This window comes from Oncorhynchus keta, chromosome 35, assembly GCF_023373465.1.
Source record: "Oncorhynchus keta strain PuntledgeMale-10-30-2019 chromosome 35, Oket_V2, whole genome shotgun sequence".
Lineage (NCBI taxonomy): Eukaryota > Metazoa > Chordata > Actinopteri > Salmoniformes > Salmonidae > Oncorhynchus > Oncorhynchus keta.
This window is the reverse complement of record NC_068455.1, coordinates 61,680,345-61,697,750: the sequence shown is the minus strand read 5'-3', so window position 1 is coordinate 61,697,750 and position 17,406 is coordinate 61,680,345. Positions and strand designations below refer to the sequence as shown.

General features: G+C 40.8%; 1 long non-coding RNA gene across 1 annotated transcript; it reads left to right on the top strand.

Annotated features, from left to right (window-relative positions):
• Positions 1 to 2,056: 2,056 nt before the first annotated feature.
• On the top strand, positions 2,057 to 6,478 carry LOC127916035 (uncharacterized). Its single transcript, XR_008093219.1, has 2 exons — positions 2,057 to 3,659; positions 4,648 to 6,478. It is a non-coding gene; the product is annotated as an uncharacterized LOC127916035 (long non-coding RNA).
• The last annotated feature ends 10,928 nt before the right edge of the window (positions 6,479 to 17,406 follow it).

Sequence of the window (17,406 nt, the reverse complement as noted above, 5' to 3'; positions counted from 1 at the left end):
CCACCTTGATGACAGTTTTGCACACTCTTGGCACTCTCTCAACCAGCTTCACCTGGAATGTTTTTACAACAGTCTTGAAGGAGTTCCCAGATGAAACCTATGGTGTAATATGTAATAATTGCGTCATCATAACAATAGCTTGATCCAAGAGTCCTAAAAATCTGTCTCTCTAATGTTGCTTCCCAAACAAAACCCCTCATTAGCTTTTTTACAGCGTTTCCGGCATGCTATTATTGTCTTATCAGCCGAGCAGTGTTCCAGTGATGGTTATAAGAAGGTAAAGAGAGAAGATTATTGAGGTGTCACACTGGAATTCCAGGACATTCTTGAAAGGTTGGGCACTCAGAAGGACCTATAAAACGTCAAAACAACCCACAACAGACTGGTTCCCACACTCCAAAGGAGCAGCTATACATGTTATTGAAATATATACGTATGTCTCTCTAAGTTCAAAGGTGTTGCACATGTTCAATTGACTCTGGCTTTATGTTATATGCCAATGAGATTTAAGAAATATGATAACACAGATGTAATGGAGGCCACAGAAATGAATGCCATTGTCATAAATTGTGTCAAACCACAGGGACTTTTTTGCTAACAATAGTCTACTGTATCCTAATGCTGTACTGTGTATTGGCGTACGATGACCTACCAGCGTTTCATAGTAGCTGTGCGTGTGCAGTACTTTAAATGAAGTTTTCCCCATTTGACTTACGAGCATAAGCTGGAGGGGTAGCAGTAGCGTTATGTCCCAAATGGCACCCTTTTCCATTCTTAGAACTACTTAGGTAATAGAAATGCACTATGTAGAGAATAGGGTGCCATTTAGGATGCATACTAGTAAGAGCTGCCATATGCCTTTAAAACAGAGGTGACGTGCAATATAACCTCCTCAACGGGGCATGAAAATGTGTTTACACTCCCATTGCCAGATGAGCGTTAACTCCCTATCAAATTCCGTTAAATATGTAGCCCCATAAACCTTGGCTGCTATTTGGCTTTGATGACTCACTGGTATTGAGTGTTTAGTTTGTTGTATTATTGTGCAGAGGGTTGTGGGTTATGTCCAGGTATGAGACAGAATATGTACTGTTTTACTTTGTCACTTATAGAATCTGCGTTGCGGAGAACGTGGGCGGATGGAATCACGGAATCCAGCCATTCAAATAGCATTCAACATTATAATTGTTTTATAGTACTTAGTAGGAAATCAAGTAAATGTACTGCTCTTATTCGAAAAATGCATTAATTTCCTTAAGATTATCATAACATGTTAACAAAATGCATCAGTGATTAGCATTTTTCTTCAACTTTCTGAAGAGGCAACAGCACAGGAATGCCCCTGTCTGTGTGTGCATGTTTGTCTACCCCTTTGTGTATCCATTAGCGATGATGCTAACGTAATTAAAACAGTTTTCTGGTAGATGGAAAGACTTTCCCAAAAACCTTCTCACTTAAATGTTAAATACAAGTCGGCTGTGCATTCGTTGCAAAGTAGCTAAAAAGTAGTTGAAAATGTGTTACAATTGTCCAGGATGAGATTTGAACACACAACTTTCAAGTTGGTAGACATTCATATATGCCCACCCATCCTCCTTGACCAACCTCCTGCCGATGGTTTCTGTCTTAAGTAACCTACTGCCTATATCTGTGATTGAAATGCACTATGTACAAAATAATGTACCGCACACAAAAAGTGTAAACGTTTTTGCGCGCCTGTCACAAATTTCCAAGAAGCAATTCATGTCTATTTCACAACAAGCTGTAATAATGGGTTGCTCTGGCTGTTGCACAGTTGAATTAAAGGGTAACTATACCCAAATATAGAAATTGTATAGACTTTTTCCCGGACCTCAAAAGTGGTCTCCTGATGTGGTTTAAGCATTGTTGTGGACTCAGAACATTTAATTGTATTATCTTTCTATTATTAAAAAAAAGTGATTTTGAAAGAAAAAAAAACGGGAAAAAACAAAACCTGGAGAAACAAAATGGAGAAAATGGAATTTGGGAAGAAACGACATGTAAAAAAATATAACAGATTTTATAGAGCCCTAGCCACTGTACCAATCTATTATGTACTTAGCCAAATACAGAAGTAAACATTGAAGGTATAGGTTACATACTGCTGCTGATTAAGAATAGCATACTCTGTTGATCTCTTCTTGGAAGTGGATTTCATGGTGGCCATTTTGTGACACAAATGCTGTCTTTCACCTTTGCACCGTGGGGAGAGGAATGTCGCCCGGTGCCGTTGCATGTCTCCAGGCGATAATTACCGCAGAAATATATTCACGCCGTGGATCCCTTAGTCTGTTTTAGATCATGCCATGGTGCTAGAGGCTAAAGTGTTTGAACAAGCATGTGAGACATGCCACAAACCTCGCAACTGGCCACAGAAAATGTCCAGTTTGGTGCGTCAAAAAACATGGATATAATTAATGGCACATTAAAGCACATAAACATAGACAAAACTCAGACAAACGTCTGTCTAAAGTACAGATCATTACTCGTTGAGGCAAAGGTCTTCAGGTTTTGAAGTGTGGTCAGTTCAGTACTTTCAAAATATTGCACTTATGCCACTATAGGGCCAACCCGGACTGTACTGTGCTGGTTCTTTTACAGCTTGTCCTGGCTTGGCTCGGTTTGACCCTATAGTTTTATTTTGAACCAGAAAATGAAAGATAGCTCAGGGAGTATATCAAAACCTTTCTTGCCATTTGGTACCTACTGAACAAGACACTGGTTTGCAATGCCCCAACTGTGGTAATCGTTTTCGATAGGTCTTTCTTGGCTGCATTAAGCATCCTACACTGCTGAGGGAGCGTCTTCATTCACTGAAATGTTCTTCATTTTACCATCAAACATGTATGAACCTGTTCATTGGAACGATAGCTTTGACATGTGCTCATAGCTCATGTTAACTACTGTCCTACAGGCAATTATCAAAGAAACAATGATAGATGATCATTCACAAGCATACTATATATGACATATCTATTTTATAGCCAGATTAGATTCCGTAGAAGATCTGCCAGGTCTACATGGGTTTCTGAGCTCTCACTTAAACACCATTATTACCCAAGTGTCCCTGTTGTGAAATCTGTAGTCAGCACATTGTGTGTTGACATGCATAGACAGTGAACTGTTGACAGAAATCCCCGCACGGCTATGCTAACACACAGTATCGATACGATAAGCTTTCTCATGATCTTAGCACTACCCACATTTGTCTACATATGTCTACTCCAAGGCTTTTGTTTTGACATTTGAGAGCGTTGAAAACAAAGTGCCCAGACCCACTCCACAGAAAGGCTGTATAAAGATTAAGTATTTTTTTGGTGCACTTCACAGAACATCACAGCATGCCACACTTGCCTGGATCAAAATCTGTATGTACAAAATAATCGCCAATGTAGTTCATGATTAATGGTGATGTGATTCAATTAACGGGTAATCCTCCCATGTGTTGTTTTCTGTGAATGGAAGTGCGTCCGCTCACTCTGCTGCGCAGAAGTACCGCCGCTCAGAAGAAATGCCATGCTGCGCAGAGATGCATGACGGGGCATGTTCAGTAGCAAGCGGTAAATTGCCCCGTTGGCAGCAAATGGCAGGATGTTCGATTGTGCATCAAGAATTCAGCATAGAAAGTTTGTATGAAGGTCTGGTTATTAAATTGGTAAACAGTTCAATAGTAATATGCTCTAAAACGCTCTGGTGGGATAACCTATTCAAGTCAGAAAAAATATATTTGGAAAATGTAAAAAAAAGTCATAAAAAAGTATAGCTAGCGAGCTACAGTGCAGTCTAACTCAAATTAGCTGCTAAATGAGCAAGCTTGTTGGGTATCTAGCTATCTAGCCAACTTTACATAATGTATCGATAGCTAACTAAGTGAATTAAGTATCACCAGCTACCTAAGTAAATTATGTATCACCAGCTACCTAACTTCATTTTAGCTAGCTATCTTGATGTATTCATCACTGTAAAAAAACAAACTCCAAATGCATTTGTAGGTAGCTAGCTAACAACCATGGAGGAGAGTGAAAGGAGAGCAGCCCCAACTGTCAGTGAGAGAGTAGGCTTATCACGACACAAGGCGAGACCCAGATGCAGATGGTTTGAGCTTTGGTATTTATTATAATCCAAGGGATAGACAAAAGGCAGGTCGGGGACAGGCAAGCGTTCATAGCCAGGGCAGAGTCCATAACAGTACAGGGTGGCAGGCAGGCGGGCTCAGAGTCAGGACAGACAAGGGTCAAAACCAGGAGGACGAGAAAAAGAGAGACTGGGAAAAACAGGAGCTGAGAGAAAACCGCTGGTTGACTTTGCAAACTAGACGAAGTGCCACAGACAGAAAATACAGGTATAAATATCCAGGGGATAAGTGGGGAGTAAGTCGCTCTGGATAAGAGCGTCTGCTAAATGACTTAAATGTAAATGTAAATGTAAGATGGGCGACACCTGGAGAGGGGTGGAGACAAGCACAAGGACAGGTGAAACAGATCAGGGTGTGACAAGGCTATTCTGGATAGGTCAGGTACTTGTGTCGTATCATGATTTGTTATACGGGATATTATACTTCAGTAATCCACAATGACCTGGTGATGAAAAAGTCTAATAATGACATTATCTTCCATATTCCTACAGATACCTTGTAACTGGAGATTCTTTCAAAACGATTGCCTACAGTTACGGTGTAGGGCACTGCAAGGTTGGGTGACCAGAGCCTGGAGGAATTCAGGTGTGTGAAGGCTACCTGTGTCCTGCATAACTTCATGAGAATGGACACGAGGACCAGGATGGGATCTGCAGCTTGCCGCCGTGTGTCAGAGGAATAGTCTGCTGCTCTGCAGGATGTTTCAAGGATGGGGTCCAACAACGCAGCAAGAGAGGCAATCCTTGTGCAGGAGATCTTCACCTCCTACCTCTTTGAAGAAAATGTTATGGGATTCACACCATTGGTTTTGTTGGTAGTCTCTTTTGGCTACTGTCTAAAACTGTAAGGGTACAATGTCAGCGTTCACTGTAAATGCGTGCCGGAAGTTGCACAAAATGATCATAATGTTCAAATTTCTGCTCACAAGACTTAAAATTTGCTCAGTGCCCCACAAAAAGTAGAGGGAACATTGCTTGGGGGCTAGGTTTGTTTGCATTTTAATAGATGTCATTCCAATGCCATTTCAATCCACTAAGGTGAAACAGCCTGATACAATAGGAGAACATGTCCCTTTCAGTCAGCTCTTTTGAACGTGTGTGACTTCCTAACTAGATGTTTGATGGTTATCAATCACCAACCATCTACCTTAATGTTCCAGTTTTGCTAATAGGCTAGTTACTGGTTGGTATATCTGGTTGGCATAGGGTGCCTTCGGAAAGTATTCAGACCCCTTGACTGTTTTACACATTTTGTAAAATTACAGCCTTATTCTAAAATACAAAATAAAATTAAGAAATGTCAGCAATCTACATACAATACTCCATAATGACGAAGCGAAAATACTTTTTTTTTAAAGAAATTTTGCAAATGTGTTAAAAATAAAAACAGAAATATCCTATTTACATAAGTATTCAGACCCTTTGCTATGAGACTCGAAATTGAGCTCAAGTGCATCCTGTTTGCATTGATCATCCTTGAGCTGTTTCTCCAACATGATTGGAGTCTGCCTTTGGTAAATTCAATTGATTGGACATGATTTGGAAAGGTACACACCTATATATATTTCATACATTTTAGAATAAGGCTGTCACGTAAAAATGGGGGTCTGGATACTTTCTGAAGGCACTGTATCTGCCCTGCTCTGTACATTAGACATTAGTCCTTAGTGAAAAATATTGAGGTTGAAAATATAACTGTGTATTCCACTAAAATGCTAAATGCTTAAATTTGAATAAGTAAAGGCTAACACAGTAAATGCTAACATTTTAGCCAGAATGCTACCGACAATAGCCCTTTTCTGACCACAAACAGGTCCCTCAGCCAACCAGTTAGTTATGGGAATCTATCCTCCTACTGTTTTCACTGGTGGGCTTTAGAGGAATTCCTGCCACGTGACAACGCTAGCCAAGATTCAGAGATTTCCCATGCCTTTTTTCTCCTTCAGTCATCACCAGCAAATGGCTACTGTCAGCTACTAATCTGTGCTTATGCCAGAATTACTTTTATTTGTACAAACATTTACTCTGCTACAGACGGGAAGACTTCCGGCACCATTTGAAAAACCCCCATATCCACAGAGAATGAGCAGCATTCTTCATTCTTTCGTCAGGCAATAGAAGGCTTCCTTTTTCAGAGTAACACTAAGGGAATATCTTAGTGTGATTTCTGACATCCCATTCTGGCTATTCTTTTGGGATAGTCTGAAGACACTAACAAGAGATGTTTCAAAGAGATCATTTAAATGAGGAAATACAGTGAAAGCTGAGAGAGCTACTTTCAAATGTTTTTCACCAACATTAAATAAACTTCTACAAGGTTCAATTGGGACAACATGCCATTGATTTCAACACCAGTGTATACTTAACAGACTTTGACTCTGAGGACAGGAGAGAAATTCTCAAATGATAGACCTACACAAGAATGTACGCATTCACACGTCAATGACCATCGTCATATCTGACAACTAATTTGTCTTTATCCGTCTTCGCAGCTGCACAATGTGTCTCTCTATCCAATGACAACAGTAAATGAGGACTGTGGCAAGGGTTAGACATCAATCTCAATGAACAGACAAGCAAGCTCCCTGTCAGTGAGTGGCCCACCAGTGGGATGCATAATGATTAGCCTGCCTAGAGATAATCATTAACAGTCACTGCTGATTGCCTGACTGCAATTACCTCACCTGTTGGTCGCTGCAATGCACAGCCAGCTAGGTCAGCATGTAATTAATAGCAATGACTGTGTCCCGAATGGCACTCCATTCCCTATATAGTGCACTTTGTAGGGAATAGGGTGCCATTCGGGAAGCAAACATTGTCTATCTGGCGTGCATTTCAGATGACGTCATTGTAAATTGTCATAGAGCTTGGTCAGTGTCCTCAGGTAATAAGAAATCAAACACATTTACAATGTGTTGTATAAAATGTTAAAGTTGCAATTGTCCAATCCGGCCTTGTGGTAAGGACCAATGATAAATAGGTCAAGGCAGTGTAAGGATGTAGGTTGAAGTGCAGCTACTTTATGTGTCTGGTAAAGTAATCAGGCATAGGGGAGGTTCAATGGCTTTAACTGCAAGTGATTCAAATGACTCCTGGCTCTTTAACCTCAGTTCACCGTTATTTATAAATGTAGAAATTCATTCAAGTGGAACTGAGTAGCAATGATAGCTAAGCAAGAGCAACTTCAATTCCTTAATGCATTGCCCCCGAAAAGCATGTATTTGTTAAGTAAAAACCAAACCATAGAAACTCACGACAGCAGATTGAACAAACGGCGTTGTACTTCCTCTTTGAACAGAAGAGGCCCTCTGAGTCCTATCGGTAACAGGCTGCTAAGAGGATTTTATCTTCAGCACAAAGAGCTTTCTGTTAGGCCGTGGGGATCCTGGGATCCCTGGAGTCAACTGGGACAGGTGGCTATCCCCACGGGGAGTGTATGTGGGGGCTGGGAGGGTGGTTGATGGGCGGCTGTTAGTGTAATCAGAGACCAGCCTGAGACATAAGCACTGTGGTGGTGTCGGCTGGTGTGTGGTGTGTTTCTTGAACAGTTTCTAAATGTTGAACAACATATTTACCTTGGTTGGGTCAAAGGTGTTCTGTTCACGAACGCCCACTCAACCAGAGAGGAAGTGTGTATATTAGCAGTAATAAACATTGGGACAGTTCAAAATAGCCGCTAAGAGAAGGTGGTTACAAGGTTAAAGAAGGGTTAAAGAGGTCAAATGTTTTTTCCATGCTTAATTGCTTCCCTCAACAGTAGGCAATGACTTATGGCCACTTAATAGGAGAAGATTTAAAGTAGTTATAACCGACTTGATTTGCACAAATCCGCTTAGTTATCTATCAGGCTCGAGTATCATCGTGCATATGTACAACTCATTTGAAATATGGTTCTTCTTGGAAAAACAGAAGCCAAGTAACATGAGAGTCTACAATTCAAAGTCTCAGTGTTCTTTTGAGATCTGACCTTACTGGGGTCCCACACCACAGAGGTTGTAGATGGGTCGTTGGTAGGTATTTGAACCTACAGACATTACGCTGCTTCTGAGGTGGACACTCCAAATCCCCTTCAAGTGGAAACAATCTTTTTCTTTCTTTTTGAAGTGTCCCATTTGAATGAGGAGGCTTTAGACTGTGCCAAATAACCATTGCAAGTATCAAGGCCTAATCTGTAAGGACATTAGAGGTTCCTTACCTCTTGAAACAAAGCACTCGGGAAGAAATAGCAAAGGTCCTGTTACACATAGAGAGTCTTAATGGTTGAGTGAGGATCAGACCTGGGTTGAAATAATACTTGAAATAATTTAAAATACTTTATTTGTGCTTTATTGAACTTGTCTGGCTTAATGGACCAATAGAATAGTCTCAAAACAGTAAACCCTGCCCATCTGGCACTCTAAGCAGGCTAGAGCAAACATTCAAAGTATTTGAAAGATTTCAAATAGCATTTGAACCCAGTCCTGGTGAGGATTGGATGCCAGGGTAGCTTTTTTTTTTATATACTACATCTGTCAGAAATGTCTAGCGATAGAAGGGGATTTTGTTGCAATCTAGCCTCAAATTTGATGAGTGAATTCCTATTTTTGGCACCCTAAGCCACACCAGGGGCAGCGGGATGGACAATCCGACCTTTGTCTGTTTCGCGGCGTCACATCATCAGACAGTAACAACTGGAGGTCTATGAAAGAGGAAGACATATACTAATCCGATGGAGTTAGTTACACGATCACACCAAAACCACTCAGCCAGTAGTGCTAAGAGGATTTAAAACTTAAAGACACTTATATTGCCTCCTAGGCCTAAAACAAACCAGCTCCCATCTGATATGATTGGGAACAACTGTTTGGTGATGTAATGATTGCAAACACAGAAAAATGTACAATCCACAATTTACACTACATCACCAAACAGATATGAATATGTGTAAAATGTTTGTACTGTCCATACAACTAAGGTGAAATGATATCAGAGGTATCAGCCATCGGTTGGAAGAAAATCCTGAAACACATCCTGTGATCGAGATCAGAGGGAGGGATCTTGTTGGGAAAGACAGTGAGGGGGAGTGTAGTTAGTGCATCTTCCCAAGGGGATCATATCCCGCCAAGCGCTGTCAAAACGTTCCCAGGCAGGAAGATGCTTTTATGAGGTAGTGCAGACAGACAGCTTGAAACAGAGGATGATGGGTGCCCCATAATGACCTACCTGGAAATCTTTCAAATACATTTAGTGTTTGGTATAGCCTGCCTACAGTGCCAGATTGGTGGGCTTTGCACTTTTCCAACAATTCTATTGGTTCCATTGTGCAAGGCAAGCTCAATCAAGCCCAGCACAAGTACACTGAAGAAAAATGTAAATGCAACATGTAAAGTGTTGGTCCCATGTTTCATAACCTGAAATAAAAGATTCCCAAAATGTTCCATATGCACAAAAAGCTTATTTCTCTAAAATGTTGTGCACACATTTGTTTACATCCCTGTTAGTGAGCATTTCTCCTTTGCCAAGATAATCCACCCACCTGAGAGGTGTGGCATATCAAGAAGCTGACTAAACAGCATGATTATTACACAGGTTCCCCTTGTGCTGGGGACAATAAAAAGGCCACTCTAAAATGTGCAGTTTTTTCACACAACACAATGCCACAAATATCTCAAGTTTTGAGGGAAAAATTGGCAGAACATCCAAGCGGCCTCACAACCGCAGACCACTTGTATGGCATCGTATGGATGAGGGGTTTGCTGATGTCAACGTTGTGAACAGAGTGCCCCATGGTGGCGGTGGGGTTACGGTATGGGTAGGCATAAGCTACGGTAAACGAACACAATTGCATTTTATCTATATCAATTTGAATGCACAGAGATACCACAAATGAAGAGATCCTGGAGGCCCAATGTGAGGCCCATTTTTTTTAAGGTGTCTTTGACCAACAGATGCATATCTGCATTCCCAGTCATGTGAAATTCATAGATTAGGGCCTAATGAATTCATTTCAATTGACCGATTGCCTCATATGAACTATAACTCAGTAAAATCTTTGAAATTGTTGCGTTTATATTTTTGAGCAGTATATTTAAATCGATTTCAAATAGTATTTGAACCCATTTCTAAGTGACAATAAGAAGACTTGATCTCCTAGTCCGAATGAACACATTAATACAACAGCACTTACACAAGCCCAAAAGAGTGACATAACTAAAATGAGGTTGTGCGGTCTTAAACTGCATATTGTTCTTTCCACCATGCAGAGACAAGAGCCACAAAATGACAGTACAATATATAGTTTAATGAGAAGCATTACTATAATGAAAATTCCAGATTCTCTGCATAATCAAAGAACATTCAGCTCAGACACCCATACATACACCACAAGACATGCCACCAGGGGTCTCTTTAATCCCCAAGTCCAAAACTATGTCACGATCGTTATAAGGAGTGGACCAAGATGCAGAGTGGTATGTTTCCATCCTTTATTGTGGAATAGAAATCTTGAAAGAACAAAACAACAAAAACAAACCGTGATGCTTCTATAAAGCTCACAGGCAACTATATATAGACAAGATCCCACAAAGCACAATGGGAAAATGGCTACCTAAATATGATCCCCAATCAGAGACAACGATAAACAGCTGCCTCTGATTTGGAACCATACTTGGCCAATGTAGAAATATAATGCACCTAGATAACCCACCCTTAAATCACACCCGGACCTAACCAACATAGAGAATAAAGGCTCTCTATGGTTAGGGCGTGACAAACTAATTCATGGCAACGCAGAGTCGTGATAACATGGAACTCCCTTCTATCTCCAATTACTTAAGCAAACAGAAAAATTACCTTAAAAAAAAGATTAAACATCTCATGGAACGGCATGGACTGTGAGGAGACACACAAAGAAACACACACACCCAGACACACATCATTTTTGTTTGTTTTATTATTATCATTATATTTTTGTTGTTGTATAGTTTGTGTATTATTGTATTTTAAATTTGTGTTACTGTCCTTGTCTATCAGTGTATGAGTGTTTTGTTACTTGTCATGTTTTGTGTTTTTTGTGGACCCCAGGAAGAATAGTTGCTGCCTCTGAAAAAGCTAATGGGTATATGCATAAACAAATATGGCGTTCTGGAGGAATTCTCTGACGGAATGAAATACATTTTAAAAAATACACAAATGCAATGAAGGTATGTTGAATTAGAAACACATAGCATTTCATATTTGTATGTGTAATGCGTTTGCCACACGGGAACACAGGAACATTCTAGAGTTAAATATAATTTATTTACCATATCAGTACAGAGTCACAAGTGCAAGCGCCTTGTGATTCAGAGGGGTGGTCATCTTCTACAGATGTAGCATCTTAATTTGAGCCAGTTTGCTAAAGCAGGAAAACAATCCTGCAGCAACTGGCAATGTGAACAATTATGTGGATTATGGACATTTGTTGTAGGGGTTAATACATTTTTCGTTAGTGCAAATCAAGTTGTACATTATAAAGTGAAAATTACAAACTTTAGCAGACATTTTAAACCTCAAATACACACATGTTTGCAAGAACATTTTCATCGACAAAAGAGTGTTCCAATAAAGATCCTACATCTTTATAGTGCAGGAGAGATGACTCAATTGAGTTCACCCTGGAACCTGTCGAAAACCTGATCAAATTCACTTGATCTGTGTAAGCCTGTCTTTTTTTTGTGGTGTCTGGCCTAATTTCACCTTAGGTTCAAAGGTGAGTGTCTGTGGTGTTGGGTGGAATCCCCAGCTCTTTACACTAATGAAGTTACACCTTTCTACATTTGTCGTACTGGGCATGAGAACATTTCCAAGATCGTGGAAATAATTGGCAGAAATTAGATAGGTAGGTCTAAACCATCTTCAAGTTCTTCAAAGTAAACAAACATCCACCCTCCCTTCTCTGCAATCTATTCCTACTCATGACACATACATTAGCTTTCAAAGAACAGACAGCAAAGTCTAAAGATCTGAAGGGGCTAAAATCCTTGAAACAGAGTCTTTGATTCCGAATATAGCCATGTAAAGGTTTCCGGGCCTGATATATTTTTTTAAAAGATCAAATGCAACCGGGAGTTTGTTTTGTTCTCTATATTTTTGACAGTTGAAGCATCCTGGCTGATGTCCCACTATGTTAAATCTACACAGTTCAGTGGATTGATCCTCTGGCTGTGTACTAAATGGCAGTCTTTTCCCTTTAGAGTACCGTTCTTTTGACCAGGGCCCATAGGCCTGTGGTCCAAAGTAGTGCACTTTATAGGGAATAGACTGCCACTTGGAACAGAGCCTCAGTACAGTGTGGTAGAGGAGAGAGTGCATCTATCCCAGACAGAGTTCAAACAGGACAGACACAGAGGGTGTTGGGAGGTGACCTGACAAACATCAAGGTGAAAGAGGTAGGAGAGAGGGTCGGGAGGGATAAAGGGGTGGGGGTGAGAGAGGCAGAGCGATAGGGAGAGGGTGAGGTGAGGGACTAAAAGAGGAGGGAGGGAGAGGGAGAGAAGGGTGATGAAGGAGGGGTTAGGGAAAGAGGAAGAGGGGAGATAAGAGGATGAGAGAGGGAGAGAGGATGAGATTCTCTGAAAAAAGAGAGAAAATGGGAGCGGGAAATAGAGTGGGAGGAATAAAACTACACAAGAGTGAAAGACAGGGGGAAGGCCATGTAATCATTTATCTTCTTTACCTTGACAGAGATGTATCACAACATATTCCATACTGACTCAATCAGACGGAGATTACCTCTTTGTCCAATATTTCTGACTGTCAGTCCACTTCAGTGCACTTTGGGGTTGGGGACATATAGATTTTAATCAAATGGATGAGAACTTCAGATGAAGTACTCATCAAAATATATATATATTTTTTGAGATTCTTCAAAGTAGCAACCCTTTGCCTTGATGACAGCTTTGCACACTCTTGGCATTCTCTCAACCAGCTTCACGGGGAATGCTTTTCCAACAGTCTTGAAGGAGTTCCCACTTATGCTGAGCAAATAGGGCTATCTTCTGTATACCACCCCTCCCTTGTCATAACACAACTGATAAGCTCAAACACATTTATGAAGAAAATAAATTCCACAAATTAACTTTAAACCAAGCACACCTGTTCATTTAAATGCATTCCAGGTGACTACCTAATGAAGCTATTTGAGAGAATACCGAGAGTGTGCAAAGCTGTCATCAAGGCAAAGCACCCTACTTTGAAGAATCTCAAATATTACATATATTTTGATTTGTTTATCACTTTTTGGTTATTACATGATTCCATAGGTGTTATTTCATAGTTTTGATGACTTCACTATTATTCTACAAGTAAAGAAAAACCCTTGAATGAGTAGGTGTGTTCAAACTTTTGACTGGTACTGTACATTTTTTTATCCAGTTGGAAAAACACTCCAAACAGCCTACCCGACCTCTCTGAGGCGTCCGCATGGTCCTAAAGCACACTCTCACCCCGTTTTGGCAGCGCTAAACCCGAATCAGTTTTCTTTCCCGGCTGTTTAACTCCTATATCATCTCCACATTGAATCGAAATATGAAATGACAAATTCTGAAAAGTTTATGGAAGTATTGCTGGCTATTTTCAATGCAGAAGGCCTTATTGCATGTCATTTTGAATATGGTTGTGATTCATGTTGCTGCTACTCTAATGCATTACTAATCAAAGCCATGCATTACTAATCAACACTTTCAACCAATGGTTGAGACGGGCTTTGCTTGTGCTGCGCTTGTGCATATTCATGTGGTTTCTGTATATTCATGTGCTACTGCTTGCTAAACTGCAGATAGGTCTAGGGCTCAGACACAGTATCTGGTCTTAAATGTTTACCTTCTATGTGTTTACGTTGCATGAAGGGAGACGATATTTAAACCCAACGCTCCTACAGTGATGACACATCTGTCATTCACACATGGCCATTGTCAATTCAAATCTGGATAACCACATTATACAGTAAAGTCACCTCCAGGGCCACGGAGCCAAACATTGTTCAACACTGCAGATAGAAATGTCACGAAGAGCCAACATTTTTCATTATTCTACATGTCAGAGAGGCAAGTTTTTTTCTACATAGCATGTTTCTATCCGAACATTCCAAATCATTGAGTCCTGCTGTACGTGCCCCAGATTATAGTTTAAAAAGAGTCAGCTGTCTATATCTATTGGCCAGAGTTCACATCCTAGGCTTAATTGTGTGACTAATACTGACAAATTAGCCCATCCCTAGTCCCATAGAAACGTACCAGAACGGCTATGTCTCCCCAGAAATGTTCACTTTACTTTATGTCATACACTGGTTCTCCAGCTGAGGATGGAGTGAGTAGGCACACATCAGAAACTGGATTTTACATGAGTGTCTTGCATAATAGTAAACATGATAAACTAGCAGTGGGGGAAAAATGCCTATAATCAATTATATTTCCTGCATAGTATAATGTCACATTTGATCCGTACAAGTGTATAATTAGGTTGAAATGATAAATTAGCGTCACTGTGAAATATTCAATATGCTGCTGATTAAATTCCTATCTTTTTCTCGCTGCATGCTACATTACTACTATTGTTATGCAGCACCATATCCCACACTATTTGTAATGAGCACAAATTGCACACAGTAAATGAGGCAAGCACTACTGATTATGTTAATGACAAAGTAAATGGGTGAATAGGTAAATAAATATACTTAACAACTCTCAACTAGAGACCTTAAGTTAACCTTAAATACCAGAGGGGAAGAATTGACCTTTAGCATTTCCTATGTCCTTCCCTTGGGAATGTCTGTAGTACTCAAGCGAAAATTACCCACTCTAAAATCTGATAAATATCTGCTTGTATTTTTTTTTATTAGTCTCACAGAAAATGACTGTGTCCGGAATTCACCACGGCAGATTTGAGGGTAGTATGTTCTCAGGGTGGTGTGCACTTGTATACTTGAGCTTCCCATAACTTTACACAATCTTGTTTACAAAAACGTACCAATGGGAATTGTAGTAAACCTCAAAGAATTTATGGTCCGAGTCTCAGACCCCCATTGTTAGTCTCGCTTGTATTGCAAAAGGGCGATGGATGACTATACAAGAAAGTATTTTGAGACGATTTCTGCCATGCTTGGTGAGACAGTTCCCCAAGCGGAGTAATGGGACTACAGCTTGGACAGTGTCCAACTGGGGCTGTACTCTACATTAGAGATGCATTAAACAGCCCAAATGCTTGTGGGCTTGTGGGCACCACAGTTTAGAGTTTTCCAGTTTTCCATGTAAGGGGAGTAATCTAATTGGTCTGAAATATTCAGCTTGGCTGTAAAGTTGACTGGTATCGTCGGGCAGAAAATTACATGACAAACATAACACTGTGAAGTGTGGTTAACCTTGACATTCAGTAAGTATTTTTCCAAGTAAGAAATAAGATATTATTGGTAAAACACATACCACAGCTTGATACATCTCCCAACATGCACTCCTTTATGTCTGGGAAAGCAGAATGGTTGACACGGTGGATCCGATTTACTGCGAGGATCGCGGTTGCAAAAGAATTAGCCAAACCAAGACCTACGGAATAAAATGTGTTTGAGCTAGGCATTGACACTAATACCTTGTTCAGATATTACAAATATTCATCCAGAAATCATTTTTCTACCACTTTCAAAAGTCTCTCAATGCTGGGATAACATTGCCCCATTGATGTAGCAGAGCATACTGACTGGCACCTAATTAAATGACTTCTAAATTGACTTTGGATTCTTGTTTGAGTAGTCTATATCTGTGCCTTCCTTCCTGTTTTCAGGGGCCCGTACCTTTGCTGTATGGAAACCCTTGTCCTGTTGATCCCCATACTCCACTAACTCATATCATGTTGATCCCCCCCCCTACTTCACTAACCCATATCATGTTGGTCCCCCAACTCCACTAACTAATTTCCTGTTGATCCCCCTACAAGTTCTGCCCCTGAACAGGCAGTTAACCCACTGTTCCCTGGCCGTCATTGAAAATAAGAATTTGTTCTTAACTGACTTGCCTGGTTAAATAAAGGTCAAATAAATAAAAATACAAATAAAAACTCCACTAACTAATTTCCTGTTGATCCCTACTCCACTAACTCATATCCTGTTGATCCCCTACTCCACTAACCCACATCCTGTTGATTCCCCTACTCTACTAACTAATTTCCTGTTGATCCCTACTCCACTAACTAATTTCCTGTTGATCCCTACTTCACTAACTCATATCCTGTTGATCCCCCTACTCCACTAACCCACATCCTGTTGATCCCCATACTCCACTAACCCACATCCTGTTGATCCCTACTCCACTAACTCATATACTGTTGATCCCCCTACTCCACTAACTAATTTCCTGTTGATCCCTACTCCACTAACTCATATCCTGTTGATCCCTACTCCACTAACTCATATCCTGTTGATCCCCCTACTCCACTAACCCACATCCTGTTGATCCCCATACTCCACTAACCCACATCCTGTTGATCCCTACTCCACTAACTCATATACTGTTGATCCCCCTACTCCACTAACTAATTTCCTGTTGATCCCCCTACTCCACTAACCCACATCCTGTTGATCCCCATACTCCACTAACCACACCCTGTTGACCCCCCTACTCCACTAACCCATATCCTGTTGATCCCCCTACTCCACTAACCCACATCCTGTTGATCCCCATACTCCACTAACCACACCCTGTTGACCCCCCTACTCCACTAACCCATGTCCTGTTGATCCCCCTACTCCACTAACCCGCATCCTGTTGATCCCCATACTCCACTAACCCACATCCTGTTGATCCCCATACTCCACTAACTCTTGTCCTGTTGATCCCCATACTCCACTAACCCACATCCTGTTGATCCCTACTCCACTAACTCATATCCTGTTGATCCCCCTTCTCCACTAACCCACATCCTGTTGATCCCCATACTCCACTAACCCACATCCTGTTGACCCCCCTACTCCACTAACCCATGTCCTGTTGATCCCCCTACTCCACTAACCCACATCCTGTTGATCCCCATACTCCACTAACCACATCCTGTTGATCCCTACTCCACTAAATCATATCCTGTTGATCCCCCTACTCCACTAACTAATGTCCTGTTGATCCCTACTCCACTAACTCATATCCTGTTGATCCCCCTACTCCACTAACCCACATCCTGTTGATCCCCCTACTCCACTAACCCACATCCTGTTGATCCCCATACTCCACTAACCCATATTCTGTTGAT